The 20,220-nt window shown below is 41.6% G+C and overlaps 1 protein-coding gene across 5 annotated transcripts in view; it reads right to left on the bottom strand.

Moving 5' to 3' along the window:
• Nucleotides 1–20,220, bottom strand: part of PTPRG (protein tyrosine phosphatase receptor type G) — a 730,377-nt gene that overhangs the window by 229,701 nt on the left and 480,456 nt on the right. The window lies entirely within an intron of this gene.

Raw genomic sequence — 20,220 nt, 5'->3', positions numbered from 1 at the left:
GTGCTCTCATCCCAACCTTAAATACCTTCTCTTACATGTGGCAAGTGTTTCTCACTCAAAAAGCACAACACGGATAAATCAACTTAAAACAATTATACAATTTTAATGTCTGCACATTCCTCAATACCTGAACAATTCAGAGAACAAAAACAACCGACAGAGTATTCTTGAGAGACTACATATGTGATAAAAATAAAAGATCTGGGACCCTATTCCAGCTTCTTCGTTTACTTGCATGTGAGCCCTCAGGCAAGCCAGCGAATTTCTAAGCATCATTCCTTACGTATAGAATCAAGCGCTTACCCTTGGTAGGATGGGTGTGGGGATCAAACATGTAGGTGCAGGGTACAGTGTGTAGCACTATGCCTGGACCTTAACTGTGCTCCACAAATCGTCATCCTTGTCACGTTAACTTTTGGCAGGCATCTTTAGATGTCTAATATGAATGTGATTGCACTGAATCTTCTAGAATGGCCCCTACTCTTTCCAGAAAATCAAATCTCCTATATCATTAGCTCTCTTCCATGACCTCTATTTTCCCACTTTTCCAAATGACATGATGCTATTTTCTGAACAACCACACCCCAGATGGAGTATGGAGACTTGATACTAAATGATAAATTCCCAATGGGAAAAGGGAAGTCAGAGAGACAAGCTGAAGTACACGTCAAAGGTGAACAGAGTCCTGCTGACTGAATTAACCAAGACGTTAAGAACAAGGTGACATATCTTCTCTGAAGGGTATATTTAGGGAGCCCAAATCAGGACACTTTTTAGGAAAAGTTAGATAACCAAGTGGATGGGAGAAGGATGGGTAGATTCTTTTGGAGAATATTCTTTCTTACGGTGAATTATTTTCCTTAGACTCTGCATTCCCACTGACGCTGGCAACCTCTTATACACGTGTTGCCTTTATGTCTGGACGACTACAGACATCATGAATTTACTCTGAGAAAAAATCCATTCAGTGAGGTGCAGATTAAAATAGTTTAATACTGGGTGAATTGCTTTGGGGACAATGTCACTAACCCAAGAAAGAAACTCTGCATAAGTATATTCAGAAAATTACACTTCACTTTCCTTTGAAAACCCAGGCCCTCAAATGAACTAAGTTCACAGAAGGTTTTCTTATTCTTCAGCCCATGAGCAGGGGTGGCATTGTTTAATGCATCATCTGAATAGTGTGTGATACAAAATACTTTAAGATCTCTTCAAGAGCATTTTCATTTACAACTGGGTGAGGAAATTCATTTTTAGAAAATGTCTTTGAGTCATGGCTCCACCCGTCAGGATAATAAAATGTCTCATAAAGAGAACAGCAGCCATAGGTCTGAAGTATCAGTTTTCCTTGCTATTTCTCTCAAGTTGTAGTCTATTGAATTATGTTAACTTTTAAAGGTATCTTAAATATGAAAGTAAATAAGTAGGTGGAGTTTTGCCGAGAGGGCACTGGACTTGAAATCATTTTGTTGTTATTGTTGATGAGACAAATTTAGGCACAGGCTAGAAACCTATTTTACAAAAACATCTTTGGAAGGGATTGGGGTGGCTGCTGAATATTGCCAGTAAGCCCTTCAACTTTCTGTATCTGCTCTCAAGTGCCACGTTCAGAGCCTTCCTTCAGCCTCCCGCAAAGTGCGTTCTTTCTAATAATGTGAATCGAAGTCAAGCTTACTGTATAGCAATCCTCTTCCTGTAGAAACATGGTGAATTGAAACTGAAGAAAAGACCTGGGAAATCGGGCAATAAAGAGATCTATTAACTGTTCCTTATATTCTTTACACACATCACCAATTTACATTTTACCCATTTGCATTCTTCCTCTCTCCCTCCAAGCAATTATCTTCCTTGAATCACTTAATCGTTAGGTGGGAGAAAACATGCCCCTTTACCAATACATACTTAAGCGTATCATTTCTAAGAATAAGGATATTCTGTTACATATCCACAGTAACATTATTAAAATGAGCAAGTTTCACTTTGACACAAAGTTTATTATAGATCATTATTTGGTCCTTGGTCCAGGAATCCAATCTAGGACCTAACTTTGCATTCAGTTGCCATGTCTCTTCATACTGACCCCTCCGACCCCCAACTTTCACCTGGGACGGTTACTCAGCCTTTCTTTTCCTTTATTTGGTAGTTTGAAGTGTGCAGCCCGGTTATTACGTAGAATTGGGGTCGGTCTCATGGTTTCTCATGATTAGACTCAGGTCGTGCCTTTTGGGCAGGGGACCACAGTTGTAGTACTGTGGCTTCACAGAGCACCAATCTGCCCAGGAGGAGACCCTTCAAACAGATTCCTTTGTCATTTTGCCATGCTTCCATCATTTTTCATCCTTTAGCACCTCCTTATTAGCTGGCACAGATGTTCTAACCTCACCTTGCATTTCCCCTGTTCCAGCCCTGGAATTGGCCATTTCTTGACTGAGCCCTGGTTTCTTTTAGTGAGGAATGGTATTTAAAGACCAAACAGTGTGAACTCAATATTTTCCAAATATGTTTGATATTGGAACACTTTGGTTCTTCAAGAAAACCGTACAGCTTGAGGCTCTGTATGTCTATTCCAACCAGGACAGAAAACTGGGTCAACTTGGTGTAAATGAATGTCCCTCCAACACAAAGAGTGCCATGAGATATGTAAGTCTCCCCAACAACAGAAACAAACTGCATGAAGGTCAACTAAAAAAGCCACTGGTAGACTGTGGGTAGACCAGGGTGCAACTGAAGGACCAGTCCTATAAAGTATTTTAAACTCATGAGCAAGAAAAACAGGCCTGGTGGATCATTTAATTTTACCTTGTGTAATGGTTGGAATGGAAAAATCTGCAGGAATTCCTCTAGCCAGATCAAGGCGATAGATAACATCGAGTATAATGTGGTATAACCTGACATTTGGAAAACGGTATTCTACCCCATCACTGACCAGGAAGCATGTGCTAAATCATACATAGGGAAAATGGCCGAATGAATGACCACACTATCAAGTAACGGGAGGAAGATGTGATGGGTTCTGTGAGAACAGGGTTGACAGCAGTCAATGCTCTCGTGTTATAGGGTCCTAGCATGATGTATACAGAGTCACAACAAAATGCCCACTCGGCTGCCCTTTTCTCCTGCTGTGTTCTATTTCCCCCCTTACATTTAAAACTGCCCTAGCTGCAGTTTGATTTGAAACGATATAGATGCCAGATTTCCAATTTGTATCACTACCTGTGTTAAGCTGAATAAATGAAAATCAACAAATCTGAAAACGACGGCCATCTGCACTTTTCTTCATGTTGTTATTTTTCAAGTATTTAGAAAGTGCCTACTGTATATCAGGCACTGTACTCTCATTCATTGATACTCACTGAAGTAGGTACCACCATGATCCTCATTTTACAGCCAAAGAAAAGAAGGATTTCTAAAATTACAACACTCTTTAGGACGGAGGGTGGGGTTGGGATAAAAACTAATTGTTCCGATCCTGGTCAAAGCCTTAATCACTGTGCTTCCTTCCAGTAGGCAAAAAAATTGGCTTAATGCCTATTATGTATAAGGCACTATGACAAATGAAGACAGTTTGCACTTGGGAAGACAAAAATATCAATAATAAGACACGGTTCACATTTTTTTTTGAATGCCAAAGTTGAGTTGTAGATACATGTACCACAAAAATGCCTAAAGTAGTAAATGGCTCATGGTCACGTAAGGCGTGCAATAAATGAATAAAGAATAATACAGGCAATGGGCAAGAGGGGATATTTTCTTGAAGGTGGACTTCCTATTCTCTAATGTGGTAGTTGTGTGTGTAAGTCAGCTCTCACATCCCTGTCGTGATGGCGGCAAGAAGAAATGATCCCAATGCAAGAGTAGAAAATCCAGCAGTACTTTCTTTGGTGATTTAGAAAGCTCTACATTTTAATTTCCTCTCAAAAAACTTACATAATATTTCTCCAACGTGTACCCCCCCTCACATACATGGCCCAAGAAAAAATTCATGATGAATTAAGGAAATGGCATGCAGACAGCCCAGAGGAAACGCCATCTACCCATAGATTCATCAGACATTTCCAGGATACTGTCGTTCATCTTTAACAGAATGGAAGAACACATAGGAAAAGCTCCAGGAAAAGAACAGGTGAGACATAAACACAGTGAAATAAAGATGGTGGCTAGAAAGGCAAGAGCAGAATTAATAAGAAGCAGTAGATAACAGAACTGAAGAGGCAAAATGTATTTTCCTGATCATTCTTGGGGCTACCATGTAGTCAGCCAGTTGAAAAAATGGTAGTGGGCAAAAAACAGTTGCCTAAGAATAAAAACATGTAGCAAAGACAAAGTAAAAATCCCAACACAGTTCATGATCTGCTGGTTCCACTTGTTGGATGATTTGCAAATGATGGTGTCAGAATTAAGGTTTTGGATAATAGGTCCTTACTCTAATCTTAATTTGTACCTTCACTACTATATAGCCAGATCACACACACTCAACACAACACGTTCTAATTCTTTCATTCTGCCATTGCCATCAGACAGGAAGACTGATGAGGGCAGGAAGGCTACCTGCCTAGTTAAAGGCTGTGTCTTGAACAGTGCTGTTCTTGTAAATACTATTAATTCATATTTTGGAATGAATAAAATGAGTGGGAGCTCTGGGTAGCTAGCTGCAAGGATAGTCAAATGATAAAGCCACAATCAGTATAATGAGGCTCTTGCTATCTCTGAGAATAAATAACATGAGTAGCAGGGAAAGATCAGGATACTAAGAGAATGAACGGACTTAAACTGCTGGAGAAAATGTTCAGGAAGGCCCAAATATAAGCCCAAATCACTATGAAATGGCTAAGTGGACCCAGGTATGGGTCTGCTAAACCCAGGTTATATTACTTTCTCTTTCATCTGCAAGGAATTTCAAACCGTTTTCCACCCAAGCAACTCTAGTCTGAAATTTTAACACTCCAACACAAGAAAATCTATTCACTTAAATTATGTTGAAAAATGATAAATACACACTATGTATATTATATAACAAACACTCTGAATTCAGAACTATGATATGGGTATTTTGTTTTATATCAATGAACAGTCTTTACTCCCAGTTACTTTTTTAAAGGGTCATGATTATATTGTTACCCCCTGTGATGGTTAATTTTATGTGTCGACTTGGCCCTAGCTATGGTGCCCGGTTGTTCGGTCAAATATTATTCCAGATGTTGCTGTAAAGGTATTTTTTAAAAAAATCTATGACTACTATTTAAATCACTAGACTCTGAGTAAAGCCGATTACCCTCCATAACGTGGCGGCCATGTGCAGTCAGTTGAAAGCCAGAGGGTGCCCTAAGAGGAAGGAATTCTGTCTCCAGATTGCAACACAGAAATTCGGCCTGAGTTTCCAGCCTTGAGACTTAAGCCTGCAACATCGTCTCTTGCTGGAACTTCCAGCCTGCTCTGTACATTGCATACTTGCCCATCTCCACAACTGAGGAAGCCATTTCCTTAAAATCTCAATCTCCCTCCCTCTCTGTTTGTCTCTCTCTCTCTCGTATATAACTCCTATTGGTCCTATTTCTCTGGTGAACTCTGACTAATACACCCCTAAATGTCACTACTGATTTTAAGCAAAACACACCCAGACATATTTATACGTGTCTGTGCATCACATTATAAAACGGTTCTGCAACCTTGTTCCTTTTTGAGTGTCTTTGAGCTCTGAGCTCTATCCTCTTCATTCATCTCTTTCTAACAAGCCTCTCCCCTGCAGAATGGGGCTACATTCTATTATATCCTACTACAACCCAGTTCACACTCTCGCGACTTACAGAAAAATATCCATGAACTTGACAGACAACACAACTGGGTGATATTAAATGAAGACCAAAGGACATGGGCTACAGCATCAGACCTGATTTGTATACGGAAGACACCTGAGATCTCTAAGGCTCAGTGTCCCCTTCTGTCACATAGAGGTAATACTGACCTCATGGGATCACTGTAATAACGAATCACTACTCACATGCTTGGGAGAAGTAAGAAGAAATTCAACAGCTCCCACTTTTTATTATTATGTATCTTTGTTACTTTCTTTATGACCAGAAGAGATATGCAAATAAAAGTGAAAATAAATTGTTTGGGCCGGTCAACAATCTCAATGAGTCATGCCACAAGGTGTAGCAAAGAAACCTGTGTGTGGGCTTCACACAGCCTTCATTGAAAGAATATTTTTAGAAGAACCGTGGCCCAGAGAACAGCAGGTATTCAACATCTTTACGTGCAAGGTAGCATTTAAATAAACATTCTGAAACGTTTGCTTTATACAGTATCATTAATCACAGAGTGCACCAATCCTTAATTATTTCCCTTGCTCTGTAATATGGAATTATCTTCAACTATATACAGCAGGAATCCAAATTTTGGGAGCAGAAGAACCCAAATTGCACAGCAGGGCTATGACTCCTATACCATCAGGTGTCAGGGTGTTTTGGGGATCCCTTTTAAAAGTCTCTGCGTGTAACTTGTTTATGCCGTTATAAGTCTATTTATTAGTTGATTTTTGGAATTTCTGGCTCAGTGATTCATCTGACTAGTCAAACATTTAACTTTTGCACTCGTCTCTTGGTAGGGAAAAGTTCCGGCTCTTGCTTCCAACGGTAAGGGATTTACTATGCATGATTTGTGGAGTTATGTCTTACAGTTCAGCCTCAGTTTGGACATAAGTGAGGTAGGTTCAGCATCTGGCTACGTGTTGGTTAGATTCCCTCATCACGGACGCAGGAAGGAGGGTAGTAAGTTCCAGCTCTCCCATTCAATAGCTGTGTGAGCCGCCGGTTGAAGTTAGTCAGCCTCTCCGCGTCCTAGCAGCCCCATGAGGAAGCTGAGGGTCAGAAGTGTGTCACTGGGCTACACTGAGGATTAAATAACTCAAGTAAAGCACCTCCCACGGCATCTGGCTTACCATAGGCCCCTTATTGTTTCACGTGTCTTTAAAAATTAGTTAATGGGGGAAAAAAAGAAAGGGGAAAAACACAAATAAGTTAGTGAAAGGGTTGTTTTCAATAAACCCAAATTGGAAACTACCCAGATGCTAATCAACAATGGGCTCTCCAATAATTGGAAACTACCCAGATGCCAATCAGTAACAATTGTAGTGCCAATGTAGAATGCACTACAATGGCAGGTAATGATATGGACGGATCTCACAAACCATGCTGAGACAAAACACCCAGAAATTTTCTTTAAAACAAAACAAAAAAAGGATATACTGTGTGATTCTGCTGGAATGATGTACAAAATCAGGAAAAACTCTTGCACTCAGAGGCCAACACAGTGGTTACCCCCGGCGAGTGGTAAGTGGAAGGGGGATCTTGGGGAAGGAGGGGGCGAGAAAGTGCTCTTTCTTGATCTGGGGGGTCTGGTTCCAAGTGTATGAAAATTCGTTCAGCTGTACGCTGATTACTTGTGAATTTTCCTCTTTGTGTATATTTCGATAATAAAGAAATAAAATGAGTGAAAGAGCTGTGCTTTTGAAACTGGGATAAACAAAATATAGTCTTCTCCTATAATAATGGAGCACGGCTGACGTTGCTTCCCTGCTCTGTACCCATTCCATTCAACAGAGGCTGCTCTAAGCAGGAGGATAAGGCTAGGGAGATCTTATCTGTGTCATAGAGCAAGTTAGGGTGGCTGGCTCAGAGTGTGCAGAATCACAGCAGCCGAGGACTAAAGAACAATTACATGGACCTAGCACTGCTTCTTTCCACCCTTCCCCTTGAGGCAGACACTGCAAAATGAAGCCCAGAGGCAGTAGCGGAGGGCTGCTTTAATGTATCCAATTCTTACAATACTTTACGTGAGTTAATTCCTTCAATCCTTGGGGTATTTGGAGGGTAGGTACTATTACAATATTTTCCCCATTTTATACAAAAGGAAATTAAGGCTGAGATATTGGGTCTTGTCTAAGAAGTAATAAAGCCAGGATTCAAACCCAGGCATTTGATTGCACAGCCTACACTTTAAAAATCCTCTGCACACAACATCCTGATCAGATTTCCCATTGGCAGAGAGAACTACCTGTTAGTTATCGCTAGGATCCTAGCACAAAGCTTCCAGGGCAATGGTTCTCAAAGAGGGGTGATTTCTGGACCCCAGAGGACATTTGTCAATATCTGGAGACATTTTTGCTTGGTGTCACTAGGGGGTAGATCCCACTGGCATCTAGTGGGTAGAGGCCAGGGAGGTTACTAAACACCGTACGGCGCATAGGACACTCCCTGCCAAAGCAACTAATTATTTTGCCGAAAATGTCAATAGTGCCGAGGTGTAGAAACCTCACCTATACCCACTGCCACACGAAGTCTAGTCGATGGATGTGGTAAAGCTCTGTTTTCCTTTCTCTTTTCTACTACCGAACTTGCAGGTGGAACAAGTCTGCTGTAACGGGGCTCAAAGATTGGAGAGTCTTGCCCTTACCTGTAAACTAGTAGCTTCAAGACCTCTTTCACCTATTGCAGTTACTGTAATAACCTTCTTTTCTATTAAAACAACCTTTCCTTGCTTGCAGAGCTGCTTTGTACATAAGCTTCTGGTTCTGAAATGCTTAACACCTTGGACACAGCGGAGGGGAAGGGGACCACCTAGGTGCATGTGGAACTCATTTGTATTTCAAAAACACGAAAATAACCACCGCAGCGTTTGTGCTCTTTGTAAGGTGAAGCTTTTTAGAAATCGCTTGTACTTGGGAGTAACAGCCACGTGATTCACCATGAAATAAAGTCTGGAAAATCATTTTGGATAAATGGACCTATAAATTCAATAGAATTTCCATGACAACATAGACTGCAACACTCAACCACAAATAAAAGGCTATAAATCATTCCAAACCAACAAGGAATCAGCAATAGGTCTCCCGTTTTGAAATACAAGAAACCTGAAATACAGTTTATTTGTTACTGACTCACCCGAAGTTCCCGTTATGGTTCTTTCCTCATTTCTGATATTGTATTTTCTACCTCATGATAGGTTCTGGGGAAATGATGGTGCCATGAATTTGCGATCAAGCTTAATAAAATTAACACAGGTATAGAGTTGGTTGTATCCCCTCCCCTTCTCCCAGCCAGAAGCCTGCAAGAAAGCTTGTGCACAAAGAAAAGTTGTGCAGTTTTATCCAGAAAACTGCATTTTGCCCTTTGCAGCTAAATGTTGCCAAATCAGGAGGGTCTCCCTAAGAAACAGGTTTATGCAAAACATTTCTGAGAACACACATGCCAGACAATCTGGACGCTTCCCAAAAGCTTTTTTGAGTTCTATAAATCAAAACCACACCCTCTAGTGTTCTAAAGGTAATCTCCGCAGTGAGGCATCTTTTAGATTAGTTTGGTCAATTGAACTAGAACATTTAAAACAGCTCTCTGCTGCTCAGGCCTGCTGTTTAATTCTGGTGGAGGTGCCCTTACAATGGACTCTGCTAGGTCCAGTGTGCTGGGACCTCTCCAACTGGGTGGTACTGGCCCCAGGACCAAGCCCATAGCAGGTACTCATTAAATGACTGTGGAATAAATAAATGGAAGGAGGTTATTTCTCGCACGGGAGGAAATGCATTGCCTTGCTCTATTCGAACCCTTTCTGATTTCGAAGTCTCCCTTATAGCCAACAGCTGTGGGTAGATAACTGGTTGGTAGAGGACGGAAAACCAATTTATGGAGCTACGGATTTGGCTTCCAGAAGGGCTGCACATCTCCTGAAATACTGCCAAGGGTGGCACGTGTGCACACTGGACAGTGTCTATCTCTTTTCATCAGATAAACTCTTATGGTTCCTTCTATTACCACATGCTGGTAACACTTCAAAACACATTTTCAGTCCTGATGTCACGTGGTCTATGGCTTTCATCAAAATCGTCAAGGGCTCTGCAAGCCAGAAAGGTTAAGAGTCACTGGTAAAAACATACAAACAAACAAACAAATAAAAAACAAGTGAACATGCCTCTATGAGCACAAAATCCTTTCTCTAAGACAGATCCCTAGAAGTGGTTCTAACTGTCCCTGGAAAAGGGGACACACCTTTTGTATTCTAGTCAATAATAAGAAAACCTATCTTCCCACACCACTGGTAACATTGGATTTATGGATCCTTCTTTTTCACACATTGGGTGAACACTCCTGTTTTCATTTTTTAATCTTCCTGATAACCAATAAGAATGAGGATCTTAATTCATTTTTTTCAAATGATTTTCCTTTTTATAATTTAAGGAGAATCTCTATTCAGAGAACTGAGGCTTGGCCACAAGTGTTGCAAATACAAAGACAAATATACAAGTATATTTATTTGCCCCATATTGTTGGTATCATGGGAAAAAATTCACATGTATAATAAATAGGAGAGTTGGTAAGATAACTGAGGGAAGAGAAGAAAAAAAATTGACAAGTAGGCACTGACACAAACTTCTTGAAGATGTATTACTCATGGAGAAAGTCAAGAGGCAGAATAAATACACATTTGACTTTTAAGATGCCGTACAACAAAATGTTTGCTGTGTATGTATATGCACAGATATACAGAACTAAGGAAAGTTAAGAAAACGATCTGGAAAATAACATAAACTAACAACAGTGGTTTTCTCTAGGGAGGGGATTGGTTTTGAGCCAAGAAAGGTGGTTTGTTTTATTGCACCTGTTTAAAATACTTGCTGGCTCTAAATAATAGTTCATCTGGCGGGGGACAAGAAACTTAAGATGAGGGGGAAAAAAGAGAAAAAATCAAAAAATAAAAGAACAAAATCAAAATCCCCACCAACCACTGCAGAAGGAGAAGGTGAAGCTAATGGATCCATTTGGGGGGCCAAACTCAGAAAATCAGCGTCATCAGCAAAGCGCTCCAAAGGAATGAATCCATCAGCCCCTAGCGACAGAAAGCACAGCATCACACAGGCTATGATTCTGCTCTATTCCTTTTTTTTTTTTTTTTTTTTTTTTTTGCGGTACGCGGGCCTCTCACTGTTGTTGCCTCTCCCATTGTGGAGCACAGGCTCCGGACGCGCAGGCTCAGCGGCCATGGCTCACGGGCCCAGCCGCTCCGCGGCATGTGGGATCTTCCCGGACCGGGGCACGAACCCGCATCCCCTGCATCGGCAGGCGGACTCCCAACCGCTGCACCACCAGGGAAGCCCAATTCTGCTCTACTCCTGACTTCACTTCACCATGATTCACTCATCATTTATTTCTGCCTGCAATGAAACACACGACTATTCAAGCTTGCTAACACTCTGAAGAAGAAAAAAAAAAGATGGAGCTACTGTTTCTGATATACACAGACTATTCAATTCATTTAATACAGCTGCTCTGTTGAAAAGTATATTTATTTAGACTAATAGTTTCCCACCTACCTAGCCATAAAATTACAGTGTGCACACCTAGTAAACACAAAGTACTAATTCTATCAGAACATATCTTCGGTCAGAAAAACACCAACGAATTAGGGAGCAAAACAAGGCTGCCCAAAGCTGGGGAGAACACTAGCTCTGCTGACGTACTGGGTACAACCTGGAAGCGATGATTTAGGGAGAAGCTTTTAGGAAGTGGTTAAAGGCCTCAGAGGTAACGAGGACAGAGTTCTGCCACCATCATTGCTCTGATCGTAGTTCAAAGTATTCTTGGCTGAATGACTCTCCTTTCCATGAATTCACCAGAGTATGATTTTGGATTTCAGAATCTTATAATCAGAGCAAACACACGATGGAGTAGCAAAGATATGTTTAGAAAATATAAGTTCCAGTTCAAGCTCTGCCTCGTCTGGTGTTAAAATCGGAGGCAAATCACTTAATATTTCTAGATCTCTGTTTCCAAACATGGCAAACTGAGATGATGGTATTAGGTTAGTTTGGAGGATGATGACTTAAGAAAAGGTTTGATGATTGACTGTAAGTGTACAGGTCTGGTGTTAGGATTAAACACTACAGGGAAAACAAGAATGCCACAAAACCTACGGGATGATATTAATATCTTCTTCCTCATTATTACTATAGCTATTATAACTATTACATGAAAATTGTTTTCAAAAAACAGATTTCTCTCTTCAACTCACTATGTAGTATTAAATTCGTTGACTGTATGACTTGCGAGTGAGTCCTCTGTTGATTAGATTTTCCCATTTCCCATTCTGTTCCATATTCCTTTTCCCGCAACATCTTCTTATGAAAAAATTTTAGACATAAGCGCAAAGTTGAAGAATATTACTGTGAACACTTATATATCACCACTTAGATTCTACCATTAATATTCTAAGAAACTTGCTTTATCAAATAACAATCCATTCCTCTAGCCATCCATTTTATCAGGTACTGCATTTTAAAGGAAAAAAAAAAAAACCCATCAGCATTATTCGGCAGTCAACCATTCAAACTAGTAACCTCAACATTAAGACAATGTTTTCCACGCTTTGGGTCCAAGCCAGAGAATGCCTTGCTGGTTTGCAAGGGAGTTAATAACTCCATTAATGAGAACATCTTGAGATTCTGATAGCTACATCTCGGCAGGGAACTGTTAATAATTTGGAATAAAGACAGTTTAAGGGATGGGACAAAAACAACAAAATATCAAAGCTATGGCTTTAAGAAGCCAAGAGTCTACAGGAGACGGTGTCAGCCAATAATCATGTTATTGATGGGCTCCATTCATGACTATACATTAAATATAACTGTGTCCCAACACTTGTTTCACTTATCTTGAATTTATAATACATAACGTAACCGTGAACACAAGCAGAAGTCTATCCAGGAAGCTTGGTTTATAATCTCCAAATCTGAGATTCAGCCACCATAGAGAGTCTTCCCCACAAAACTCCAGCCCAAAATCTTAATGAAGAAGGTACTTTAAATCAAAAGGAGCTTAAAATTGGCTGTCTTAGTTGGGATTCAAGTAGTGTCATGTACGTTACTAGGGAGATTCATGGAGCTCCAGAAGCATGATTTATAATAGCAAAATACTATAGATAAATTCATTGTCAATCAATAAGAAAATGACTAAAGAAATTGGGTGCATACTGTGGAATATTATGCAGCTCTTTAAAAAGAATGATGTTGATTCCTTTTTTTTTTTTTTAAGTATTTATTTATTTATTTATTTTGGCTGCCCTGGGTGTTAGTTGCGGCACGTGGGATCTTCGTTGCAGCATGTGGGCTTCTTAGTTGCGGCATGCATGTGGGATCTAGTTCCCCAACCAGGGATTGAACCTGGGCCCCCTGCATTGGGAGCATGGAATCTTACCCACTGGACCACCAGGGAAGTCCCTTGATTCTTATCTGATATGCAAGGATGCCCATGATATACCAATGAGTCAAAAAGATAAGCTATGGAACACTATGTACATAATTGTCTCATTGTTCAAGTAAAGGAAAAAATACAGAACCACAAACAGGGAGGAGGAAAAAACACGTGGAACAACCTAGAAGAAACGAAACTATGGTCTGAGAACTGAAACTGGAGGGAGAGAGATGAAACAATGGCTTCAATTTTTACTTCGTAAGTGCAGTACTGTTTAAAAATTTTTTTAATGAGGAAAACGTCTTTTGTAAATATTAAAAATAATAAGCAAAAGACAGCAACCGCAAAGGAAGACTAAAACAGGAACCAAACAGTACACGGATGACAAGATGTGCCATCAAACTTTATGAGGTGTTGCCATGCATGTAGAACAGTGCCCTTCATAAATGCACTTGTAAGTAACCTTGATAAAGTTTCAGAGCGAGCACTCATGTAGCACTTTCTGGACCCTAGAAACCCCATATGCTTCGATCTGATCAATACCCTCAACCAGGAGTAACCATCTCCTGATGTCCGACAGCAGAGATTCATTCTCCTGACCAGATGGCTTTTAAGCTCATTCTAAGCAAGAGATGCTATGATGCTTTAAAGCAAATCCTCTCTTTCGTACCAGGCCTCAGTCCACATTGTTACAAGGTTGAAAGCTGTCAGATCAGTGAGTTCTTATTCTCTGGTTTTCCTGTGGGTGATGGGGGTTTGTTGGAGTGTGTCAGGGTCTTTAGAGACAACCTTTTGAGCTATTTTCAAGGTGACTGCTGGGAGGTGGCTGGGAGGAGGTTCCAAGGAACCAGAATTTGAGACACTCCAAGTCTCAAAAGCATCGTCCACACTTTTGTGAGCTCCACTTATAAAATAACCACGGGGCTATGTCCTTTACAAAAATTAGGGAATTTTTTCTTTTTTTTGTCATGACAGCTCTAACAGGGAGGTGCCTTCATTTTAAAGACAGGAAAAGGGAGAAATAGAAAAGTATAGAAACTGCTTCAGGAACAGCTGGTGAGCAGTCAGGGACCCAGCCATGCTTCTCCCCAACAGACCAGACACCTGGGGATGTGCCCCATGGGACGCATCAGATACTGGAGGATTATTCAATTCAGCCCATCAAAGCAGTGTTCCACCGTGGAGCCCTCAACTCTTTCTGGTGTGATGATCACTCATGGGCACCAGGCAGAGCCCACCCAGCAGACACCATCATGCAGTTCAGAGCAGCAGAGAGCCTCGCTCTGGGATCTCAACTTGAGTGGGTTCTGATCACTAGGGCTCTGTTTTCTTTCTTCAGAGAACCTGCATGTGGTCTGTCTCAACAACTGCTTTGCTTCCAGTTCAAGCTCTGTCCTATCTGCTAGATGCTGTGAGCACTCTGAATTCGCCTGGTCCCTACTCCCTACTAGGGTCATGCTAACCAGCAGCACCTAGGCATGTACTGAAGCCCAGCACAGACCCACTGCCCACCTACTTGTCACAGAAACTCCCCAGAGCCATAAACGCAGGCCAAGAACAAGAACCAGCGGAGTCCATAGGAGGTATTACCTGGACACTAACAAAATGGAGGAGAGGGGAGGGCTTTAGAATCAAAGAACAGACCCATTTAAACTGAACATCCAGCTCCCTCTTCACTATAAGGCAACTTACTCTTGCTTCCACAGTTACTAAGTAGAGGTTAGGAATGCAGTTGTACCAGACACCGAAGAACTATGGCTAGGTAAACACAATTTTCCATCCTGTTTCTGAAAGGCTGGATCCGTGGGGATTTGCATGCTAGGGGAAACACACCTGCACATGCATTGCTGTTTTCAAAGGGGTCGCCGGTAGGGGTTATATTTTTATTCAGACCACTGTATTCCATCCTAATATAGCCCATGCCCTGGTCTAAAGGTTGGCGTATTGGGCTTTATTATTTCTTCAAACACCTACAGCTCACTTATTTTTAACACGCTGGCTCAATAATCCTACCCACGGATTCCTCCACTTGATTGTCTATTTGTGCTGCATGGAAATACCATTTTTTTTTGTTCTCAGTGTAAGAGCACAGGGTGGTACAGAACATGCAGCTCTCTGAAGTTCCTGAGTCTTAAACAGCACATTAAGACTCATCTGGAGCTCTTGGGCATTAGCTTTTTGGAACATTAACCGCACAGCAGACTGATTCCCTTTTGCAAAACCATTCTGCTGGGTTTCCAGGCCGTCAACACCATGGCTCTTGCAGCTGTGAACCTGTTTGGGCACTGCCATGGCACAGTCATCTTTGCGAGTTGGCATCCATGGCAGCAAAACTCTGAGTTCATTTTCCAGTTTTGTGAGCTGTTACTGGTGTACACGACCATGTTAATGGTTGGGGATGAGAGAAAATGCACTGACTGATGTGGGGACATGATAACACTCTGGGGTGTAGATATCCCAACACATATCAGGAAACAGAGTTCTCTGGATGCCCCTGGTCAATCAACCCACAAAGAAGCATTTCTCTGAAAGGAAGAGCGATACTTCTCCATCTTCTTGAGCAGGAAAAAACAGCATAAACTGGAGGATGAAGGATGGAGTGAACTTTAAATCAGAATTTCCTAAGAATGCTCCCATGTCCAGCTGAGAATGGCTGTGGCTTCTCACCATAAAGATCAGCAGAAAAACCTCACAAACTGTCCTGTAGGTATGACCAGGGTTTACTACCCCCTTTCTCTAAGATAGAAGGCCCATGAAAACCCTGATCTTGGGACTGCCCTGGCAGTCCAGTGGTTAAGACTCTGCGTTTCCAATGCAGGTGGCACGGGTTCGATCCCTGGTGGGGGAACTAAGATTCCACACGCCGCGTGGCGTGGCCAAAAGATTAAAAAATAAATAAATAAAATCCTGATCTTAATTGCAAATATCTCCCAAAATAGTGAGTGAAAACATTAATTTCAGGTCTGCCATCAGAATCATTTGCATTTTTCCGGAAACGTGGATAAACCCTTGTGTTCAGATGAAAGACCATAAATTTTTATCTCAAATTTATTCCAAAACCACTAGCTTGCCTGAAAAAAAAAATCATATTGTTCAGAGAGCATGTTTAATGTGCTCTGGGTCTTTAACTCTCCATCCTACCTGTCGTCTTCCTTCTCATGTCCATGGATAGCACAGAGCCTTGAGTAAATTCAACAAAAATAGCTTGTCTTCCTCACATTCGCCACCAGCAACCACCCCAAATAAAGACGAAGTCCAGGCAAAGCACAGCAAGTGCCAGGCCAGCACCGTTTAGCAACAAAGCCATTCCTCCCTTTCTAAACCAGTGATTCTCAAACAGGGGTGACACTGCTCCCCAGGGAACACTGGGCAACATCTGGAGACTTTTTTTTTTTTTTTTTGCTGTACCCAGGCCTCTCCCGTAGGGAAGCACAGGCTCCGGGCGCGCAAGCTCAGCGGCCATGGCTCACAGGCCCAGCCGCTCCACGGCATGTGGGATCTTCCCGGACCGGGGCACGAACCCACGTCCCCTGCGTCGGCAGGCGGACTCTCAACCACTGTGCCAGCAGGGAAGCCTTGGAGACATTTTTGATGGACACGCTGTGGCGTGGGTGCTACTGGCATATTGTAGGTAGAGGCTCAGGATGCTAGTAGACACTCTACAATGTACATGACACAATAAAGAAATATCCAGCCCAAAACATCAGTGCTAAGGTTGAGTTGCCCTGTTCTATTTAGACTCACTGGACAATGGCTCAGAAGCTCCTCATACACAGAATGTAGCCCATCACTTATATCTCAGTGGAGGTCAAAACCCTCCAATATCATGACGACTGGACTAACGTTTCCTCTTTGGCATGTTCTCAAATCAATCCTGTCTGGACAAGATGTCCACATCATGATGTTTGTCTACCGGCTGCTGGGTTAAGAAGCACACGATACACTTGGGTACGAACACTGGGGCTGATGCGTGATGGCAGAGCTGCCAGAGCCTAGGGCTACGGAGTCACGTGAACTTGAGTCGGAATGCTGTTTCCACTACTTTCTAGCTGGGTGAACTTATGCAATGCTATGGGTTGAACTGTATTCCCTAAAAAAGATGTTGTAGTCCTAAACACGATACCTGTGAGTGTGACCTTACTTGAAAACAGGGTCTTTGCCCATGATCAAGTGAAGATGAGGTCATGAGGATGGATTCTAATCCAATATGACTGTGTTCTTATAAAAAGGATAAATCTGGACACAGACACACACAGGGAGAGAGAACACCTTGTGAAGGTAAAGCAGGTGATGCATTTGTAAGTCAAGGAATGCTACAGGTTGCCAGCAAGTCCCCAGCAGCTAAGAGAGAAGAACAGAACAGATTCCCTTTCAAAGCCCTCAAAAGGAACCAACACTGCTGACACCCTGATCTCAAACTATTAGCCTCCAGAAGTGAGCAACAGTAAATTCCTGTTGTTTTAAGCTCTCCCGCTTACGATACTTTGTTAAGGCACCCCTAGCAAACTAACATGGGGAACTTTGCATGTGTCTTAGTTTTCAGTATCTGTTCAGTGGGATTAAATATAATAGCATCTAGTTCTTGAGGTTGCTGTGAAAAGCACATGTGACAAGATAAAGCCGACAGACTAGCCCGAGTTAGGTGCTCAAAAAGCAGAAGCTGCTCTCGCATTAGCACGCCTGCCCTCAGTGATTGCAGCCGTTGTAGCTCCACTTCTGCTGCACCGTCACCATTTTTTTCTAACACATTTTGCAATTCTAATCCAAAATGTAAAAAAGTACGTACGGTGTCATCTTTAAAATGAGTGTAATACTATAATAATAGTCCTATATAAATTACCGCTTTAAATTTTGCAATGCAGTGAAAGCGTGGACTCAATTCCACTAACACTTGAAACATAATTGGGCCTTAATTACAATATTAACCACAATAGCAATTTATGATGTGAGTGTATCAGTGCAGAACAACCGGAAGCAGGAAAGCTGAAGATGTAATTCTACCTGGAAAACTCCTACTCACCATCTTTCACGATTCAAATTAAGTGTTAACTGCTATGTAAAGTATTTCCTGACTAGGACGCCTGACCAACCAGCCGGCCTCCCCACAGGAGCCCAGAGGCAGGGACTACTTTCTGCTCCCAGTATAGGCTGTAATTCAGCCTTCAAAAGTCATCTGTAAACTTATTTGGCAACACACATGTCTTTCCTGTGTAAGCACTGTAGAGTCAGGAACCACATCTTTTTCATCTTTGAATGCCCTGTCACATGTTGTCACATGGTTAATAAATTTAAAAAAGAATGCAGTTCTGTTAAGACTGTGAAATGTGATTTTTTTTAAAGGTACAAACATAATAGGGATTCCCAATTTGGTTCCATTTCCATAAACCGGAAAGAATTCAAATGTCCCAAATGTCCCAAAGAGATACACGTTAGGCAGCTCCCCCCGAGTCTCCACTGTTAACCTTGCCTCTTCTTCCTTACAGCCTTCCCGGGCAATCAGGGGAAACAAGAGACTCCTAGAAGAATCAGATTTGCCTGATTCTTTATTCTTCGTCAAATTATCTGGCCCACGTCTCTCTCCCTGGAGGTCCCCACTACCGTCAAGAAACAGCAAGCTGATGAGATCAACTGATCCTTACAAATGAGTTTGCGGACACTAATAACAAGCTACTCTGAGCACGCGACATGTACACGGGAGACCAACTGGAGAGAGAAGATAAAACCATAATCCAAAATAATAGGTAACTAATAATGGACATCTTCAATACCATCAAAAGCCTACCAGAAGATTCTGGAGGCAGACAGGACTTTTCCCTGGCTTAGAGCTATAGAAGCTATAGAGTTTTAGTGTCCCAAGAATACTCCTCTAACCCAGCGAGCACTGGATATCAGTAGCAATTAACTTTGGTCACGAGCAGGCAAAAGGGAACAGAAAGGACCAAAGTCAGTAGAGGGAGTATGCAGGGGTGAAGACGAGGTTACTGACCAGGAAGAAACACTAGGGAGACGTCAAGGGTGGTGGAAATATTTCATATCTCGATCTGGACGGTAGTTACCTGGGTGTACACATACGTAAAATCCATCGTGCCGCACACTTACAGCGTCAAAAGTTGACTATAGGTATGTTATACCCCAATAGAAAGTTTTAATAACTCAGCACTATAGGAACAGCTGGCTTGGCAGAGCTGAAAAGCCAAATTATCTAACAGCCAGTTTGAGCCTTCCGACCCTTTAAAAGCCCTGCGGGTGAGGGAGAATATCAGGGATGTCAAGATTTTAGTTTACATTTAGATGAGAAGAAATCTCAGAATGGAGACCATTCTCTGGAGTCCCGGCAAAGGGCCCTGAATATAACTCACCGCATACTTTTTAGCCCCAGCACCACAGGTGTGAACCAGAAGTCATGCTTATCTTTCTTACAGCAAACAAATCATGCCTTCAGAATATTAAGCACCAGCTTGAGAAGTTTCAAATATATTAAAAGCAAAGCACTGAAGTTCAAAATACAGAGAATCGCTTACAAATTACTGATTTCCTTTGGAGAGCAATTACATTTATAAATATGAACACTACCTCTATTAAACCAAGAAAAATGACACTCAAATATCTGTCAAGAGTTTGATGTACCTTAGGAAAAAAATTTCAAAGACAGAATGCAAACGAACACATCCTTTTGTCAAATGGTACTGAAACTGGAAAAGCAAACGAATTTAAGAGACTGATCTAAAGAACACTTTCAAAATTAATGTGTTGTAGGAGCTGATGTGGCTACCCTGGGCACCTCCCTCTAGTCTAGCACCAAAGCAACACGCAAATGAATCTGACAGAGTGAAGGCAACTTATGAACATGCAAATACAGATGAGGTATTTTCCTTATGGTTTAAATCTAACACTAAATGGCAGTTTTATGTTTTCTTCTTCTGTCTTTTTAAAGTCAAGCAATTAGGAAATGAAAGGTTAACCAAATGTATCATAATATGGG

This window comes from Monodon monoceros, unplaced genomic scaffold, assembly GCF_005190385.1.
Source record: "Monodon monoceros isolate NGI ecotype Baffin Bay Population unplaced genomic scaffold, NGI_Narwhal_1 Super_Scaffold_3, whole genome shotgun sequence".
Classification (NCBI taxonomy): domain Eukaryota; kingdom Metazoa; phylum Chordata; class Mammalia; order Artiodactyla; family Monodontidae; genus Monodon; species Monodon monoceros.
The sequence above is the reverse complement of the archived record's forward strand: the minus strand, read 5'-3'. Positions and strand labels throughout refer to the sequence as shown.